This window comes from Maylandia zebra, linkage group LG1 (assembly GCF_041146795.1).
Source record: "Maylandia zebra isolate NMK-2024a linkage group LG1, Mzebra_GT3a, whole genome shotgun sequence".
In the NCBI taxonomy this organism is placed as follows: domain Eukaryota; kingdom Metazoa; phylum Chordata; class Actinopteri; order Cichliformes; family Cichlidae; genus Maylandia; species Maylandia zebra.
Window position 1 is genome coordinate 19,327,156 of NC_135167.1, and position 20,654 is coordinate 19,347,809.

At 40.8% G+C, this 20,654-nt stretch overlaps 1 protein-coding gene across 2 annotated transcripts in view; it reads left to right on the forward strand.

Annotated features, from left to right (window-relative positions):
- zfhx3b (zinc finger homeobox 3b) overlaps positions 1 to 20,654 on the forward strand; it is a 287,455-nt gene that overhangs the window by 35,574 nt on the left and 231,227 nt on the right. Inside the window, exon 2 of one of the 2 annotated variants that reach the window (XM_076882856.1) lies at positions 19,633 to 19,764. The gene's annotated coding sequence lies outside the window, so the exon portion shown is untranslated. Of the gene's footprint in view, positions 1 to 19,587; positions 19,765 to 20,654 lie in introns of those variants that run through there. The other variant, XM_004543115.3, reaches the window with a different exon arrangement.

A 20,654-nucleotide genomic window follows, 5' to 3' on the forward strand; every position in this document is an offset into this window, starting at 1 on the left:
AAATCAGAGCCCCTGCACTGCATTGATAGATTGGCAAAGCAGTTTGTTCTACCAAATTTAACAATGATATATCATTATCACAACTTTCGGGGAAATCTATAAAATCAATAGGCCTGCCGGTGGAGCAGGATTAGTATTACTAACACGCTGAGAGAGTGTTAAAGTGCCCGAGTATGGATCTCAGTTGTGGCTTGGATCAATGGCATTTGTGGACACTAAGCTCAATAACAAGCCATCCAAGAACTGGTTAGAAGAAGAAAGAAATAGATGTGAAAAGCAAATTTGCTGGTAGAGAAGCTAATATCCTGTGTGCGCCTGGCTGAACATGAGCTGTGTAACTGCTGGCGGGTGAAGAGGGAGAAGAGGGCAAGAGAGGAATAGATCCTACTGCTGAAATGGTACAGATACAAATGTAGCTGTCATTATTGATATTCTTCCATCATTGATATTGACAGACAGGGATGAAGAATGTAAAATACATTGATCTCAAAGGGTGGGAAAGTGTATTGAGTGACACAGTTTGATTTAGCTATTGAGTGTTTTCAGAAACACAAGTGATGTTGAAGGGGTTATTGAGAAAACCGTAGAATGAATCTCTTTGAGTTTTTCCCTCTTTTTTTTAAGGAGTTGTTCGCCTTCAGATAAGAATAATCGCTGACATCCCTGTTTGAACGGGGCAGAGTGAGATGTAGTGCGCTGTTTGCATGGCTTGCTGCACGGTACAACATCGAAAGGTGAGGCAGAGCTGCTGTAATTGGATCGGTAAAAGTCAAATTTCCTGTTTAGTGCCCAAGTCTTGAAACGATCACACAGAGTGCTGTTTTTATGTCTGACCACAAGGACTGTGTTCTTTCATGAAAGCAATGGCAGACCCCATGAAAATACATATTTTCCTCAACACTGCACAAGAGTAAAAGATATCTCCAGTTAGCACTCACTTTACCGAGTACTCTGCCAGTACAGAAAAAGCCGACTACACTTGGAAGGTGTTGTAGCTTTCTGATTTAATCAAACTGCAGCGATTGTAACAGATAGTGGTGTTTCACTGAGCTGCATTATATTCGTTCTAATTTTTTGTCACTACCATTTACAAACATGAGATGAGCAGAATATTGTGATCACCTTTCTGTAATCTGAAAAACCTTCTTATGAAACAACTGTCCTGGATTACATTTGATTTTACAGGCGTACAGTATACAGTCACATGGGATGGACTTTATAGTTTAATGTAAACCAATGAAATCCTGCCATAAGTGATTATTATTTCCCACCTCAGTTGCTGTGTTTCTGATCATTTTAGCATTTTAAAGATCTGCATTGTTTTTAGCTCTTGAAGGCTTTTTAAATTCTGTTAATTACAGCTTATGCCAGTGTCTCCTTTTTTCATGTCTGTGTCTCTGTACTGAGCAACCCCATGTGATGCATTAACTCTCAAGTCGTGAAAACAGGAAATAGTAGAGTGCTGAGACTGTAGACTAGTAGTTCTCAAAGTTTTGATGATCAAGTGTCAGTTTAGATTGTCAAAATGTGACTGACGGCTGAATAATAAGTGCATAATACGTGAAACACAATAGTTTTTCTAATGCATCTGTTCAGACGATAGTTTTATGTGTATTTTGCTTTGTTTTTCTAAATCATTATTAAGGTGGATGTTCTGTTTCGCGACATGTGCTGATCAATGTTAAGAGGATTTAACGTGATTTAACTAGAGCAGAAGTTCTAGCTAAAGTGAACTGTGGATGCTTGGAATACAGTAATGTTTTTTTCCCACTTGTGGTTATATAAAATATTTCCAAGGGTCAACAAAGGTGACACCATGAGACATAATAATTAGAGGATGTTTATTGAGTAGGTTTATAGTGTGCCTGTGGTTCATTAAAAACCGCCTCTACACTCCACTTAACTTAGGAAACTGACACATGATGACATTATACTAGTAAACTTTTCTAAATATATTTTCATGTATGTGTGCTTTAAAAAAAACATCGTCACACATATAGTTCTTATTTGCAGGCATATAGTCGGTTTTCTCCATCTACCAAGACACTTGAAGAGGCAAACAGGGCATTTTCTTTCTGCCACTGAATCTGATTGCTTATGGGCTGTTGCTCTGTGATTGTACATCCAATACTTGTCGGCTCTGGCTCCAAATGTAACTGCTGGGGAAAGGTAGCATGTGAGTTGTGGTCAAACAACATCACTTTCCTAAGAACACAAGTGGGTCATCTATACAAAGGGCCGGCGATAACAGCAAGACAACAACCCAACTTATTGGTTTGGAGGAAAATACAAAGGGGAGAATGATAGATTGAGCAGAAGGGAGGAAGAGGAGAGATTGTTCTCTGAGACGCAAAATAAGACCAGGTACAAAAGGGAAGGGACAAAGTAAAAGGGAGATTGTGCCAAGAGGATGATGTGTGACAAAAAGAGAAAACTAAAAAGCTGTGACGAGAGCCCGGACCACTTCTGATGGGGACAGTTTGTTTTTTGCCTCTATTTTGACAGAGATGATGGATAGGTGGAGAGAGACGCGAACAGGCCGTAATTAAACAGCCTAATGAGTTTGTGGCTCCTTTGAAGACTGTTTTTAAATGGAGCGCTGGTTTTGTGGTAGAAAATCTTCTCTTTCAGAGATGTCAAAGAAGTTTCTGACAGAGCAGTTATCACAGCATGTCAAATTGCTCCAGCTCAAGAAATAATTTGGAATTTTTTCTTTTCACAGAGTCCTGCGAAACAAAAGCACCCCCCACCCCCTCCCTAATTTGCCTTGGCAGGGTCCCTCTGGGTGGGGGGTCCGCATGGACAGAGAGGGCTTTGCCAGAGGATTATAGGATGAGAGGGGGTGAGATGAGAGAGTATGTATGTGTGTGCGTGTGTTAGAGGTGTGTATATCTGTGTGTGATGGGCATGGGGTGTGATGGTGGTGGTGGGGTTGCAAGCAATTTTACCCAAAATGCTGCAATTGTCCCCAAGATTGAACAGTGCAGAGTGGTAACGCTCATTTTCCAGTCTATTCATTATCTCCTCTGTATTTACTTATCTTTGTCTCACAAGTAAAAAAAAAAAAACTGTTAAAAAGGGGCCCCTTTTATGTGAAGAGGGTTTTTAACAGGGCTTTATGCTCTGACATGGTTGAGTTAAACTAAACTGTAGATATGTTATGAAAGCAGTATGAATAGCAAATTAGTAGTTTCTGCTTTTCAGTGGTGTTATAAACTGTATTAGATCCCTGATTTCTGCAAATTACATTTCCCTGCAGTCTCGTATAATGCCTTCTTTTGGATGAAATTCTCAGTTTTGTGGTGTTAAATTAGTGCAAAGAAAATTACACCATTATTCTGGGACAGAAAAAAAATTATAGTGTTTTTTTACAACCTGTGCCATAGTAGTTTATGATTTTATTTCTCTTTGAAACTAAATCCCCTCATAAATGATTCATTTTTGGCGAGAGATCATCTGACAAGGAATAATAAACCAGTACTAGCTGAGCCATATTTACATTCAAATAAATGCAGACAAAGGAAGTTCATATGAAAAGATATTTCTTCTGTTCTCAACACAATAAACATAGTTGTCATTGCCCCTCTCAATGACTGTCAAAGCTGATTTACAGGTTTGTTTCTCTTTGCGTCTTATACCTTGACACAACATCACTAGTGACGATTTTTACAGCTATTACTTTTACTGTACACATTTTTCTTTGATCAAAAAAATGTGACAAAATATTGTATTTTGCTCTGTTTTAAGTCAATTTATCACAGAGCTGCTAATTACTGAGCTCACCTATTTTGTGACGACAGCGAATTATTAAAAGGTTATTTGTACAGCTGAAAAAAATTACATCCCTAGTTTGTTATTAAAATTTTAGATGATTACTGTAATTAAAGCTACTCTCACTCTTATGCAATAAAGAAACTACAAATGTGGCAGGTTCATTTTGAAATGAAAGACTTGTTAATAATTCTGTCTTAAAAAACAGAAATTGGGCTGTTGTGATGATAATACTAAATACAAATAACCCTTAAATAAATCCCCTTTGACCCCCAGATGTCTGTAGTTTCATCGATTATCACTTCCTGTGTTATCACAGCTGACTGGTAATGAACTGCAGTTTAAAAGGATGTTACATTGTGTTTAGAGTGCTGATAAAGTGACACTGCTGCAGATACAGTGAAGTCTGTGATAGTAATAGCTTGGAGAAACATCTCCTCGGGGCACACCTACAGCTTTCAGCCATCTCTTCGGGAGGAAAAAAAGTCCTATAAAGAACTCTCAAACAATAAGGTTTTTTTCTCTCCCTTCCAACTTAATTACAGATATTTCTCTGTAATAGGTGCCTGATTTGAGGTAGATAATTAGGTGGGATATTGAAGTGGGCCTCCAGGGGGCCCAGGTCTGGTAGATCAGGAGTACAAAGATGAGGGGAGACACCATCTTTTCAAATTATTCTGGGGGGCCAGTGCTCCCAAGCAGCTTATGCAGCTAAGGCTTGGTAATTAAATTATAATTTAACCTGCTGAGGGTGGAGTGGCAGGACTGGACCAGACTGGGGGTGGAATGGCACTGACAGGATTTACACTTAATGAAATAATAAAGCAACACCAACAAGGTAGCTGGCAGCGGAGAAACAGAAGCACTGCCACTTGGCTTTCTGTTTATCCACTCTTCTGCGTTGGAGGAAGGTTCAAAGCTAACGAGTGGTTTTCTCTCTCATTTTCCATTTCTCTTGTTGTTGAGTTCAGGTGAATATAGTGAGCTGCCATGTCTTTCTGTCAGTATAATGTTTTTATAGTTTTATTTTTGAGTTTATTGTATATATCTGTATGTGCGTTTTGTTAATCTTAAATGCTGGCTGTTTACAAACCTGTGAATGTAAAAAACACAGTGATTCTGACTGTGTTTCTTGGATTTGTGCTGAGGACTTTATTATTTTATATTTATCCTGCTGCATTTTGCTAAGGGTTTATGTTTGTTGTTGTGCCCGGTAATTCTCTGTTGATTAATTAAAAGCTCTCTGTGGGGACCCTTAAAGTGTATATAATTAAAAACTCTCAAAATACCCACAATATAGCTGATTCTCAAGCATAAAAAACTGCAAAAAGCAAAAGCTCACTTAAGAACAGTGTTAGTCCCACATAAATGAATGCTGACTGGCTGTTACTGTGTATAAATTGTAAATGTATTTTTTATATGATCCTTTTACTGTGAGTTGTTTTGTTTAGTTTTACAGTTCTTCAAGTGATTACATTTACTTGAACGTGTAGCCCAGTGTAATTCAAGAAATTCAAGTATATTTTTTCTATGTCTCTGACGTTTTTTCTGCAGCATCCTGATTGAGATCATACACTATCAGACAGCCAGATAATATATTAATGCAAACTAAATTCACAAAGAAGCTAGAAAATATATGAAAGAAGAAGAAAGTGAATGAGAGAGAAAAAGGCAGAGCAATTTCAAAACCAATGAGGTAGCAAGAAATATCGAATGCACCACATCTGTTTTGTGTCGCTGCATCTCTTCCTCTCATTCCCTTCTCTCTTCTTGCTCCGTCTCTGCAGCTGTTAAGATGGATGCCTCACAGCGGAGGGAAAAACCATGCAGTGTTCCTATAGCTCCGCATTGCCGCAAGCTCATTATAACCCTCCCCTCCAAAATCACTCCCACCCTTGTCTGCCCCACTCCCACCGTTCACCCAAGCCTAAATCTGCCCCCAGCCTCAGCCCAAGATCCAGCCCCAGCCAGCATGACAGACAGGCCCAGTTAACAGTCCCTGTAAGCGGGGTAAGAAAGCCAAGCATAGAGGTAAAATGACTGGACCGCAAATGACAGGTGTAGTTAAAATAGTGAGGCGCAGAAAGGCTTGAGGACAGAGAGCCGGGGCGGCACTGTAATAAGCAGGATGAAGGAGCTCAAGCATTGCCTAAGTTTTCCACTCTCTTCCACTAACATCCTTCCTGAGGCAAACAAAGGGAAAATAAGAGAAAGTTAACTTTTTCTTTTAGTCACTTCCTCTCTTCATTCACTTATTCCTCTCATGATAGTCCCATCTTCCGCTGCTTCTTTAAGGGACACTAATGACGCTTTATTGACATAATGCAAGATATTTCTAAAATTTAAGACTTTTAATAACACGCTGTGCAACAGGGTTACTTGAATTGTAAATGGGTGAGAAAAATCATTTTGCATGGTCCCCCATTGGATTCATGTAGATGGACACAGGAGGGATGTGCCTTCACTGCATAACTGCATCTGTTTTCTACGCCATTCATACATTTTCCATTTTGCCTGTTTTATCGCCACCTTTCAATCAGATCCCCTGCAGACTCATTTCTAAAATAAGTCATTTTTTTTAAGCATCTCCACGCGGGGCAGCTTGAGATGGGGCGGTGAGCAGTTAATAGATTGGATGTGTGTAAACGCTAGTCAGCACATGCGGAGGACTTGGAATATGTAGAGCCGTTGACTGTTGTCGCTAACCTTGCATCTAAACAAAGCTCATTGTAATCGTTCTAAAAAATAGTGAAAATGATTAAGATTGGTTCAGTCATTAGTTTCTTTTTTTATTCTTCTTCCCCTCTCCACCAGCAGATGGCTGCTCCTTCCTGTGCCTAGTTCTGCCTGAGGCATCCTCCTGTTAAATGGGAGTTTTTCTTTCCCACTGTCGCCACGTGCTTGCTCATTGTGGTGTTTTTCTTGTGTGTTTTTGTTTGTTTAAGAGTTTATGGTCTGTAGCCTACAATATTAAAGCACTTTGAGGTGACAGTTGTTGGCGCTATAGAAATAAAATTGAATACAAAATAATGAAAAGAAACTGCAGTTTTAATCTCAGCGTGTTATCAGAGTTATTAAAATTCATATAGGCAGCCTCGTGGATATCTGTACCAAATTTCAATAACAAAAACAACAAACCTCCCCAAACAACAGTAATAAAGACATCTCCATCTTAAACAGAAATGCCAACTTCATAGTAGCACTAAGGGAAAAGTCAAGCTTCATTCATGTCATTTGAATTCCTTGTTTGGGAGTCGTGTCAGTCTGGACTAGATTTAATGGCAATCAATCAAAAAGCTGTAAAGAAGTTATAACTAACAACCACAAATGTCAACCTACAGGAATATTCAGAGGCTTTATCCTTTAGGGACCATGAATGTCTGTGCAATATTTGATAGCAGTTCAACCAACTTGATGTAGTGACAAACTGACATCGCCTACACGAGTAAATCAGTAAATAAAAAATACAGTGAGGACAGTGGATGACAGCCAGTTGTTACACACTAAGCCGCAAGTAAATATAGCATTTGTGTGATTTGGTGGATTTTCTTTTTACGTTATTTTCCCTGATTTCTCTGAGTAAATTTGTTTTGCTGTTTAAATTGGATTGTGCTCTTGCTTCTCTCCTACTGCTTCCTTCTCCTCCTTGCCCTCTTCAACTCTGATTCCTCACCCTATCTGATTTGTATTAACAGGATTATCAATGCCGCTGCCATAATTAGAAGTAATGCACTGCAATTACTGATATAGATCAGGGGGGATTAAACTTCATAATGTTGAGCTTGCTTCCAGGCAATAAATCTAATGCGTTTTGATCATATGGACTTTGTTGATATCTTCATGTCAGTATTTATAAAACACTCTGCCACTATTTCCACAAGACTTGAAGTAGCCAATAATTATTGGCTCTCAACCCACCTTAACTCTGGCAGATACTGTACAAGTGAGTAAATTAGTTTTCTTTCATGGTGGGAGCTGATTTCAGGTTGAGTTGATGCCATGGTCTTTATTGGAGTATGTTTTTTAGGAGTTTATTGAGCTGTATATTTAGAGTGAAGTGACAGAACAGATGAAAGAAATAGTGTGGTTAGTATTTGACATCAGCTCATAATGTCACAGCAGACCTTATAGACCAAAGTCCGCCCAGCTATAGAATGCTAAGATCATATCCTGCTGTAATATACGACCATGTATTGCATGTCTCTTCAGACTATATAAATCTGAACCAAAACGGCGCCTTGGAAATAGATTGGGTACAGAGTATCACCATCTGGGGGCTAAATTTAACAGGTCCTTGTACAGAAGATGAACATCTGTCATTAGGGGTGGTTAACTCAGTACAGGAAACTCAGCACATGTAATTCATGCAATATTTAGATGAGAGGGTCAGAGTGCTCCTGTGGGGATGGAGGCAGGCTCTGTTGCGCTGACTGCATGATTGACCTGTGCCTCATCTGTGGAGAGGTGCCAGCTCTGATCTCTTTAAAGGACAAGACGGCACGCAGGAATGTCATGCTGGAACTCCTCCATCTGCAGAAGTTGCGCTTTTGGCGGATAAAGCAATAACATGACTGCATATTACACACGAGAAGCTAAAGGATGCATGCATTAATGGGTATAGCTGGGATAAGGATTAACTGGGATTTTGATAGTGGAACTCATAGCCAACTGGTAGAAAGTAAAACTACTTTAAATTACATTCGTATTTGTAACCAAATACGATGTGGTACTGGTATTTTACAAGAAAGTTTAAAGATTCCATTCCATACTTTCATAGTGTGTGAAAACCTGCTTAAAGCATTGAAAAAGAGAAAAATAGCATATGAATAGTTGGTTAACTGCAGCACAAATGTGTGATAATGCTGAAGAGAAAGGTCAAAGAAATTCGCTGAAGTCTGACAAGTATGTTGTATAGATTTCTTTTAGATGCATCCATACCTTTAAATGGAATATCTGTATTGTAAATGGTCTTTCAGCGCTTTTCTATTTTAATTGAACACTCAACTTGCTTGTCACTAAAGACGCTGTAGTAAAAATAGTGCAAAGCGCACATTCATAGAGCACTTTTTGTATTGACAAAAAGTGCTCTATGAATGTGCGCTATCCACACGCTTACACTTCAATGAAGCCATCGGGGCATCTCAGGGTTTGGTATCTTACTAGAGGAGCCAGGGATTGAACCACCAACCTTCCAGATAGTAGAAAACCCACTCAAGCCACAGCTGCCCAGCTAGCATATATATTAGGTGAACAATGGTTTTTATGTAAAGGCTTTAGTCCTGGTCACGAGGACTGCAAAAATAATATAACTGTGAATCAAATCTTGCCAAACATATTTACAATATTTGAAAAAATCATACTTTCAAACCTCAACGAGGGACTTTGTGTTATTCTATTTTTTATAAGTTCATTTAGCATGTGCAGCTGTTCCTGGAGAAGACCCTCTTCTCACACTGAGATGGTCTTCACTAAGTATTTCTTGGCAACAGACCTGTCTTATCTTAGGGGTGTCATGCTGTAGCGTCGGTCCTATGATTGCTCTGTTCAGACCAGCAGAAGCAGAGAGAGGAGAGCTAAACAGAGCCGAAGTTCTCCCAGTCCTCCTCCTACACATATTATCAGGCTGGAATACACAGAATTACTGACATGGATTCAGCCAAGACAGATAGATCGTAAAGCTGCAAACCCAATGGGTCACCTGCGTCTCTGGCTGCCCGTCTCTCTGTTGCACAATGAAAAGCAGATACAGAGTAAGAAGTACTTCAGTATTCTAAAAGTACATAAATATTTGTAATGATGATTAATCTGAGTAGTGAGAACTTATTTGATATTTTTTTTATAATTCTGACCTACCTTGTCTACCTTTCAGTCCACAGATGATCCACACATGACGATGGAAGCTTATAACAAGCTGATAAGCACATAGTTGAAACTGTTCCAATAAGCTCCCACAGAGGAGAGAAATTCCATCTTATCAAATCAGTCATCCACCCACAGATGCGCAGTGATGATACTTGAATAATAACTTTAAACAAAAAGAACAATCTCATTCATGAGATGAGCTGGCCGTTTTTGTTCCCTTCCTGCTAAGTGATCTGCCATTGTGCAACAGCAGCGCGATCAAAATATGACATTATTTAGAAGTGAAGCCAATAACCCGTTAAGATATATGAAATACATTTGTGAAATGTTTGAGAAATTGTTGCCAGGGGCTTTGTGGCTTAATGCAGTCTCTGATGGCAACGCTGAAGATTCACACAGAGGAGTTAAATAATGAAAATTGAAGAAGAAAAATCACAATGAAATAATTTGCAAATTTATGCTTAACGTATGGCTCTGTGATTGTGTCCATTTGAGTATGTATTTATCTACAGAGAGCCTACAGAGAGGAGTTTCCAATCAAGGCAAACGTGCTCCCGTGCGCGTTTCCAAAATGCCAACCACTTGATGTGCGTTGGTCAAAAGCTGATTTGGTCGGAACAGGGTGGAGAGCAAGAACAGGAATGGTGAAAAAACATCAAAGATCAAAAATACAGCATGAAAAGTACAGAGTGGCTTCAGTGGACACTTTTCATTGTTTTCCACACTTTGTATGTTATAACTTTGATTCTCCACCGCTGGCTGGTGGACTGACAACACAAGCAAGAGTAGCCCACAGAGCAGTTGTACCACTTATTTTTGACACTGCCCCCATCTGACAAGAGATGCTCTCTGCAGCTAGAAGTTGTGTCTGTAGCTGCCCACAGACTGCCAACATTCTGCCAATGCATTACCACCGCTGAATCATAATTTTCCCATTAGATGGCACACACACACACACACACACACACACACACACACACACACACACACACACACACGCACAGATTTTCACATGCCATCTCCCAAGCTTTGAATTTATGTGATAAAAAAACATTGTCCTTCATGCTCTGCAGCTGATGTCTGATATTTCATCCTTGTTATATTAAAAATTGAAACAAGTTTATGTCTCCAACAAATATAAATTAGCCATTTTCTCTGACACACACTCTGATCTAATGGAGAAATATTAAGAAAAGAGGAGAGAGATGGAGATGGAAGGAGAAAGTGAGGCGGTTATGTTATATTATATTTCCACATGTGAATTTAATATGTTTAAAGAAAACATTACGTTATCGGTTCCAAGTGGGTGCTGTTATATTTGGTTTAAAAAGGCTCATCGGAATATGTGGGAATTCAGCAGTTACTTTACCTCACTTTACTACTGAGGAGACAAACATAACCTATTTTTCTTAATATAATATAAAGGTGCAGTCTGTCTAATTTTAACTACGCCGAATGAACGGGTAACCTCAGTATTCCTCCTGCCACCAGTTATTCTTTCCTGTAACTTTGTCGATAAACTTCTTGTAAAGCTGTTTCATCTTAGGCATTTGCTACGTTTAATTTCTGTGTCTCATTCCATCGGCGGCTCTTATGTCACTGCTCTCGTGCATCCTCGGAGTCAATCGATTACCTCCACGGGTGAGGTTGCTACTCTCATCTGACGCATTGGGTATCCATCCTTGGTTTTCTGACCCGGGCCAACCCCTTTCCTCACCCTGTGGCTCCTTCCGAACTTTGATGCCAGGTTCCGTATCTATGTCACCAGTCTGACACTGTCTGTCCTGCATCAATAAACATTTGGGGAGGGCAGATTTTTCTAGGCTGAATAATTTATAGTGCATGATTAGAAACTCTATCCTGAGTGGAGGATCTAGTTGCTTGCATGTTTGTCTAGGATCTTTACAATAAAACATGACCCAGTCTGATTAGAAAGTCCAGTGCCACACAGTTGGTCACTGTGTATGTGTGTGTATGAGAACCAGAGAGGAGATAGAGAAATGAAATGGATATAGGGTTTAGCTTTGTTCTCCCTTGGATTGGGATGTCCAGATTTAGTAAGGAAAGACTCTTAATAAGGCTCTGTAATTTTCTTTATACGTTTCCTTTGTGTTCTTGCAGAAAGAAACGCAAAGAGAGGAAACTGGCAATGTAGCAATGTTGCTGAGACATCCCGCCCTTAATTAAAGTTAAAGGAAATTGCCAAACTGTATGGAGGAGATGTTCTGTGTGATTTGATGAATCACTGTCAGTCATATTGATTATTTCTTTAAAAGTAGCAACATTATAACTTCATAAAGCTATTTATCATTGTGTGACAAGTAAGTAGCACAGTTAGTAATAGTTTTTTAGATCGCAGAAAAGTTACTGCTGAATATGTATTTCTCATATATTTTATACTCTCATGTAGTTCAGCTGACTTTTTGTTTAGTTTATGTCAAGCAGTTTATTTCAGCAGCTTACTAGAGGTTTATGTAGCAGTAGCACACTTACTGACCGGGGTGCCACCAGTGAAAAGTAAAAGAAATCACACTGACAGGGAAAATGAAAACTTTAAGCCATTATCTTTATTTGAAATGTGCATCTGAACTAACAATTTGTGGTTATTTTTATGAGTCAGGCACAGTCTGAAGCCTCAATCTTTTACCATCAATATCTAAAAGGATAAGAAAACTAACTTTAAAAGTGACGCCTTTTTTTTTCATTTCAGCACCCCGTCTGTTTTACAAATTGCAGAGGAATATTCTGCATGTTCAAAATAGCAAACCTTTCAGCTTCTCGCAGTTAACAGGGGCAGATGCAAGGGATGTGTCTGGCAGGCACTTTTGTCCTTCGCTGCAGCCTGTTTCTCTTTGCGTTTCATAGGGACAACAGAGAGCGCATCATGAACTTCTCATCATACAGTAGCTAGGAGTGTGTGTTTGGGGTGGGTAAGGGGGTGTTATGTTCATTAGCACAGTCAAAATGCCTAGAGGCATAAGTAGAAGAGGAGTGAGTGAAGGAGAGTGGGGAGGGAAGGGGTGGCTTGTATGGAAATTGACCAGTGTGCTGTAACTGTTCATCTGGTGTAGGCCTTTGAAGTGAGCTGTTCAACACTGCAGCAGGCCTTGTTCTTGATAATTGCCTAAATGATCTCCATGGAGCGTGGGGTTGTGTTACAACTGAACTAATCCAGGGGCAACCCGCTGATTTGGCAGAGAGCTCTTCGCTATGTCAGTCAGTCCCCCACCCCCCCACCCCCCCCTCGCCCAAACAACAGCCTATCTTCCATTCTGTTTCGTCTGTTTATTAGGCTAACACAGCAGGGGGTGTGATGCTCGTGTTGTGGATTCTGGAGTGATGGGAGGTGGTATGGGACCCGGGGGTGGGGGGAGTCCTGTTTGTTGTAGGGTTGATGGCCTCTGCTCCCCAATCTTAGCCACACGCTTAACCCGCACTCCTTGACATCATACCCTTCGCTCGCCCCATTGATATGTAAATTAGCAGCAGCTCTGTTTGCAAATGAGGGAGGAATAATTAGTCAGGAGCACTTAGTAACAACAACAATAATACACACGTCTGATCTAGGCTGAGCTGCTCTCTCTTTGTCATTTGAGCTGCTCCTGGCAATCTTTCAATTCCCCCCACCCCCCCGCCCCCAATTGCCAAACCAGAGACACTGGTGGGTGGTTGGGCATACGCTACAGTGTTTGGCCTTTTGGAGCTTCACCAGGGTTTAGGAAGCCAGTGGAGCATGGAGGCCAAGCAGGGCCCTAGGCCAAGAGAACCAAGTGCAGAGCACAGCCTGGGTTGGAGACCTTTCTGGTATGCAGGGAGGTCAGAGCAGAGAGCAAAACAGACAGGAAGTAATGTGCATACCCTGAGACCTGAGCTTTACAGGTCCTGAAGGAAGAGCACCGTCACTCATGCCCATGAAAAGGACCATGCTTAGATGGGGAAAATGGAAGTTCAGTTAAATTTTTAAACTGCATTAATCCCAGAAAGAATCAGATCAACAGAGCGGACCATTGACTAAAAACAAAATGGCTGACAGAAAAGCCAATAAGAAGCATCTGTTTTGGAAATGTGACTCTGCACACTGACTGGGAAAAATAGATTATTACGTTCAATTTACATATGTTTTTGGTGGTTCAAAGAAGTGGGTGTCAGGTTAGTACTTCGGTGCCAGGGGTAATGAAGAGCCCCCCCTACTCCCACTGTCCTGGGACAGGCCCAGTGGCAGAGTATCAGGTAGACTGAGGTCCCATATAAAAGCGGCCCCTATGAATTATAAATCATAGGCCACTGGAGCCACAGCCTGTGGGAAACATAAGGGGGTAAGAGTGACTATATTCCTGGAACAAAGCACAACAATGGGAGGGGGTAAGGTGGAAAGGTGGTGGGACAGCATCATACAGTAAAAGTTAAAGGACAGACAACTTGATGGTGTATCCCAAATAAAAGCTCTGTAATCACAGTGTTTGTCCAGTGTTCCACTTTATGCTTATGTTGACGCGGAAGGATTTCTGAACCAGATGGACTTTTCTGGTCCTCCTGATTGGTCATTGGGTTGCAGGCCTGGTTCAGTCAGAGGTGATTGAATAGAAATATTGTTGTTTTTTTTCCTGGGGTGGGGTGGTTGGAGGGGGGGCATACTGATGAAAGGTTGATTGATATGGTGTCAGGCGCTCTGTGATGGATTAAATTGTGTGTGCAGACGTTGTGGCCCTGGCCAGTCATGGCTGTTGCTGCCTTTTCCACCAGCCAGTGCTGCGGCAGCTTTAAGAAAATTTGATTTTCGCAGCTCAGAAACACACGGCAGACCCTTTCTCTCCGCTGCCTGACTTCCATTTAGTTTGAGAGTGCACAAGTGATTCTTTATTGGATGAAATCTGCGCCGGATTGGATAAAGTGTTAGAGCGCTGAGCCATCTATCACTATCACCGCCCCAGCTCCAGTTTCATTTTAAAAGAAAAGAACGAAAGCAGAAAAAACAGAAAGAAGAAGAAGAAAAACAGACAGCCATAGGATGTTGGAGATTTGAAAATTAACTGTGGCAAGGGAAAAAAAAGATCTATCCTCCAACCACTAAGCCTGTTTCCTCTGTTGGAGGATACCAAGCTTTTCTCTGTAGAGATGCCTCCATGACTCACTAGCCTTTCAAGCTCTCCTGTCTCATAATGTTTGCTGACCAGCTCAAGCTCACACCTGTTCAAACCCTGCTTTACAGATCGAATCATTCAACCCAACTTCATCTCATAGCAATTATCTTATCTTTACTATTCTACTAATAATTTTGTTGGTGTCAGACACTGAATTATCAAACATGCGTTTTTATTGACCATTATTAGTTTATAACTACTGAACATTACAGCTGCACTTACAGTAGCAGCAAAAAAGGTCCTTCATGTTGCATTGATAACATTTTGAGATAAAGTCTTTTGCAATCTTTGATTTTTCCTTAATGTATCATAACTAGTCCCCACAGCTCGCCTAAAAATACTGGTGACATTTTGGATGCGTTTATTTACACGCTACATTGTATAAATGTTGTTTTCTTGCACCTTGCAGACTTCGATCTCATGCAGAGCTTTTCTTTTTATCAAACCGAAAGCCTTACATTTATATAAAGACCATATTTACGAAAAGCACAGGTTTGGTATTAAATTTTAAATTAAATTTACCCTCGCAGACGTGCGACAGACCAAACACCAGCCTTACAAATTCTCTGACACCCCATTGAGCCCACATGAAGAAGAGTTAGTGTAACTCATCAGTCCCGGGTCTGTCCTAGGTCATGCCAGTTAGTGAGACGTGTGTATTTGCTCACATCTGACCATCTCACTTCCATTCATTTTTAAAGACTATTTCTTATATATCCCCCTGTCTGTCCATTAGTGCTTTGCTGTATAAAGCACCTGGCCATGAATTTACCTCAAGGCGATGCTCAATGAGAGCTTCTCAAAGACGGAAGAGTAGGAAAAAAAAGAGCGAGGGAAAAAGGCGGCAAAATTGTGAAACTCCTATGTATTTCATTTCATCTTACATAATTCATTTTGAAATGCATCTTGGATGATGTAAATCTGTTCAGAGGCACCCTCTATTCCGAGCCTTTACCCTTAAATGTCTCTGTGGTTGGAGTGTCCTGAGGCAGTTTGGACCCACCAGCCTTCCCCACCCCCACCTTAATAAATCATTATGGAGCAGAGCCGCACTTATCAAGCTGGTCAGAGACCTCTAATGAGCACAGGGACCACGACTCTGCACAGCCCCAGAAATATTTTATTAAGAGCACATTTAGACACACACTACTCAGGATGTATGACCACATTGGTAAGCTCCCCTTATTGCATCTGCATCATAAATAGCAGGCTTGGGAGTACAGACTATGTGAGATGCACACATTGTTTTAGCTGCTCGCTGTGATGCGGCCAACTCTCACTTCTTGTATGACTTGTCCACAGCCGACACTGAGTGCCCTCTACGGAGTGCTCGGATTATTTCCTGGATCCCGATGACTCCTGTGGGGCCTTATGACCTTTGATCTTTACGCTCCGCTTATGATGACCCATCAGAGAAGCGAACATACTCACAAGTCAGACATAAGTCGTCTCCTTGAATAATGGTTTTCGGGCCTCTGCTTGTTTTATGTGCAAAATTTTTAACAAAGGCAGAACTATAAAAACACTCTCTAGGCTTCTTTCAGTCAGTCCTCAATCAAGGCAGTTCATGTTAGAGTATGAACAAATAACTTTTATGTCAGTCAAACAGACATGTATACCAGGCTGAATTAATTAATGAAGTCAGATGCTGTGCTGTTAAATTGAAATGAACCACAGCTCTTGTTGCTTTGTTTTTAACACCACCTACCAATTTCTTTCCTCATGTCAAACAAAACACTTCGCAGAAATGCAGCGTATTTTATGCGAGGGAAATCGCTGCCTTTGAAAAAGACCACGAGCTTCTGCTCATGTATTTTCTACAAATGAATTAATGCAATTTAAACTAGCTGGTAAGGCATTTTGTGGAAAAATGAGAAAAAAGAGAAAAAGATCATATCAGAGGTTAAGGCTAGTCTCTTTGATACAGTCAGACTATCATTAAAGAAATGCTCAGGCTCTGAGCCATGAATCCACCATTCAGAAACACCTGACCCAGGATAATGGCAAGTACATTGTTAATGCATCATTTTTTTAATAAGTTCCAAAATTGCTTAGACCACTGAACAAAGTCAAAATGAGCAAGGACTCACTGACAGTAATAATAAAAGGTAAGAAAGCCTTTCTGTTACATTCCTTTTAAGTTTTCAACATCCAAGACTGAAAAAAACTAGTGAGAGAAAAAAAATCATTACCCGGTTGTTTCATCTGACTCTTTTCTTCCCCAGCACAGAAACACCGGGCTGATTAAAGATGACTAAAACCTAAAACCGACCAAGCTACGTCCTTCTTCTCTTCCCCCCTCTCTGCAACTTTTATTTTTAATGGAAAATCGGCCCTGAGCTCGTTTACTCAGGAACAGAGGGATATAAATGTTTTAAAATTTAACCAAAAAAGAAAAAGAAAGGCAGGAAAATGGAATGGAAGGAGGAAAGGATAGGTAATATGAGAAAGATTTTAATCTTAATAATTCATAAAGCAGTCCTTCAATCCCCCTTTTCTCTCTGCTGACTGGTGTTTGATGAAGATACAAGCTTTCTCTCTGCTGGGCTCCTGCAAAGTAAATGTTGTGTGGTGTAGATAGACCTCCGATAAGGCCAATATATGAGACACTTACCGAGGGGGAGTGGGAAAATGGCGTTACCCAGACAGGACATGAGGGAAAAGCACAGAGCAGGACGGGATCAGAAACAAGGTTAGAATGGCAGAAAAGGCCCTAAGGGAAACCAAGCAAGACAACAACTCTTGAATGCATGCTGACTTTGGCACCTATGGGTCACAGGGTTATTAAAAGAGTGGGACATGGGTCCTTAAGGCTCCACAGACCCATGTTTGTTTATATAAGAATCATTTTTTTAAATCCACCGACAAAAAAAGGGATTTGTTTATGAGACCTGGCATCTTTTTTTAAGCATCTGTTTATTGTAATTAGCAAGAATGTGATGTTCATTAATTTGTAAAACGAAAAACTTTCATGTCACAATATGTCCTTGAAACAGCTCTGATGTCCACAGAAAAGCTATGATAATTTTTTTGTTCATTTCCTGCAGGTTTTGTGCATGTTTAGTCCAGAATTCACAAAGAAATTTTCAGTGGTAGGCAAGTATGAAAAAATTGTTAGGCTGCGAGTGTGCAGAAAAAGAGAACGGCAAAGACGAGGAGGAAGGAAGAGGGCTTTGCTGCTCTGAGGTACAACGCTCTGATCTCCTTTTAAGTTGTGGCCCAGCATGCTCAGCAACATAGTCAGTCAAACCTGCAGCCCCCCAGGGTTCAAGCTCTGCTCAAAGGGTTCTCCTCTCTGAGGCTCCTCTGTGTAACCACCAGGCCATAGCTCCTTTCCACCTCAGTGATCACACACACTCCCCGGCCAAAACTCGTATGTTGACACTGTGTTTGAGGAAGCATTCTGTGATAATGTCCCAGTATTGATCAGCTATCTGTGATGATAGCTGTTGGGAAAGTGACCTGAATTTAATCTAGAATGATTGCTAATGCTGGATACTGGATAGGTGGGCCCGCCTGTAGGCCGCCATACTCTAGGTGAGGGTGATGGGGCTAGGGTTCACCAAAGGTGAGGGGCCCATCCTTTCCCTCTGCGGTCATGAGAGTCAAGTTCAGCCAGAGGGTCTATGGGGGACCGGAGGTCTGGACGCCATGTCCATCTGGATAAATCTGCATACAAAGGCCAGCTGACTGAGACAGCCCCTCCTGGTTGGTGACAGAAGAAGATGGCTGAAGGAGACGGTTGATTTGGGAAATGTGATTTTTCTAAGTAATAGAGAACTGAAGTACTAGCCTTTATATTTGGTAATGCAATGCAAATTGATTTTCAACATCACCATCACTGCTCATATCTCACTGGTTCAAGTTTATTTGACTTACATTATCTATGTAATGGAAGGACTCGGCCTGTATATAATTTATTTAAAAAATGACACTAAAATAAAAAAAATGTTAAAAAAGACTTTAAACATTTAACTTTGAATCATAAGAAGACAGTTAAAAAAAAGTGAGGGGCAATTTCATTAAAAAACACATTTTAACATCCACATGTCAATTTTAAACTTCCTTCCTCTATGGTGGATCTAGATGTCATATATTTGTGTATGTATATATACATAAGCCATTCATGAGATTAGTGTGAACCTTGTCCTCCCTGAAGGTGCAAAGGCCAGGCACACTGCCGCTGCTCATATGCATCTCTTTTATTGTCTATTGTGTGTAATCACAGTCTCCTCGCTTCTCAGTGCCAGACTTTTGACCCCTTTTATTTTGTTGTCCATTTTCAGCTGCTCCGCAACATAACAGGCATTAGACTGCTGAACAGATGTGCAGGGATGGGGGGCAGTCAGTGAATGCTAATGAAGGTTCCTGAATCACCAAATTCTGAGAATGGATGGCAAAATGAGGAAAAGTAGTAAAACGCACATTAAGTCCAATTTTAGTGAAATGATGGCTTCAACTTAAAAAAAAAAAAGGCTTTAATTATAGCTGTAACCCAGATCTTACCGTGTGAGTCTCGGGCCACGTGTGCGTTTGTGTTTTTCTGTGTCATCGTGTGCACGTGTCTGTGTACGTCACTTACATGCAAGCGTGTGCATCAGCATTCTGGCTGTCCGTGCATGTGTGTATGTGTGTCCCCCAGGCTAGACAAAGCATGCTACTCCTTGGCAGTTCCCCCCTGTCACCGCAGAGGCCTCAGTGTGAGTGCAAGTGTGTGATCAATCTCACGTGGACCAGTCGTGGTGTCAGGGCAGCAGTGGATCTGACTCTCACTCACCCCTCTATCTCTCTCTCTGTCTCCCTCTCATCTCTCCCCCTGTCCCATTTCTCTTCCTCTTTCTCTCTTGCTCCTATCCAGCCTTTTCTTTGACTGTGGGACAGTAGGGATGCTGGGTCAGAAGCAAGCCTATAGAGCACCCATCTATCCAAGAGGATAATTAATGCATGCCAAGTTGGACGACTGATCCCGCCAGCAGACTACTCCAAACAGGTACCTATGCCTTCCTCCTCTGTGGAGCTGCCCTGCTCTGTCTCACTTTGTCACCTGATCTTTGCTGACTGACTGATTTGCTGACTAGCACTCACTCATGCTTCCTCTTTTTCACACTGTCTCTCTCCCGCCCTCTCTCTCTCTCTCTCCTCACTCTTTCACTCTCTCTCTCTCTCTCACACACACAAACACACACCGCTCGCACATACTGTACGCAAGACAATACTCAAGTGCACGCAGTCACATTACTGAGTAACTTTTAATAGTGTTTTCTTGAATTAGAATGGCTCGGTTTTTGCTCCACAATGTGTGGGTTTGCAGGTTTACAGGTGTAGAGTTAGAGAGACACATTTTCTGCTCTGAGGTGGCAAATGTCATGTTTTTGAAGTTGAAGTGGGTTGTCTTTACTGCTCTGGGCTGTACTAGGTGCTTCTACACCTCTGATCGCCTCTGATCGACTTTCACAAAGGTTACAGCTTCTCTCTTTACTGTGATTTTGTGTATTTGATGTGTTACTCCTTGCTGAGTTAAAAAAAAAAGCACAATATGTGGCAAACTGTGATAATTCTCAAGCATATAAGTCTGTTTGACTGCTTTGCAACATTGTTCCCTCTTTACACCAAAATGTGGGGCTCCTAAAAATTATTATAAGAATAATAAACAATAAAAAGAATGAAAGATGATATTAATTTAAATGGTATTGAAGGTAGTAATGGTTGTTAAACTTGAAGTTGCAGTATGAGTAGTACATTTGTTAGTTTTCCAAATGATGGTTTATTCTCTTTCTATTTACTGCCAAACTAAACAATATGCATTAAATTCACACGACCTGGTAAAAGGATAATTAAAAACTTTAGCCACTGTTTTGAGTTTCCCCTCGTACCATTAGT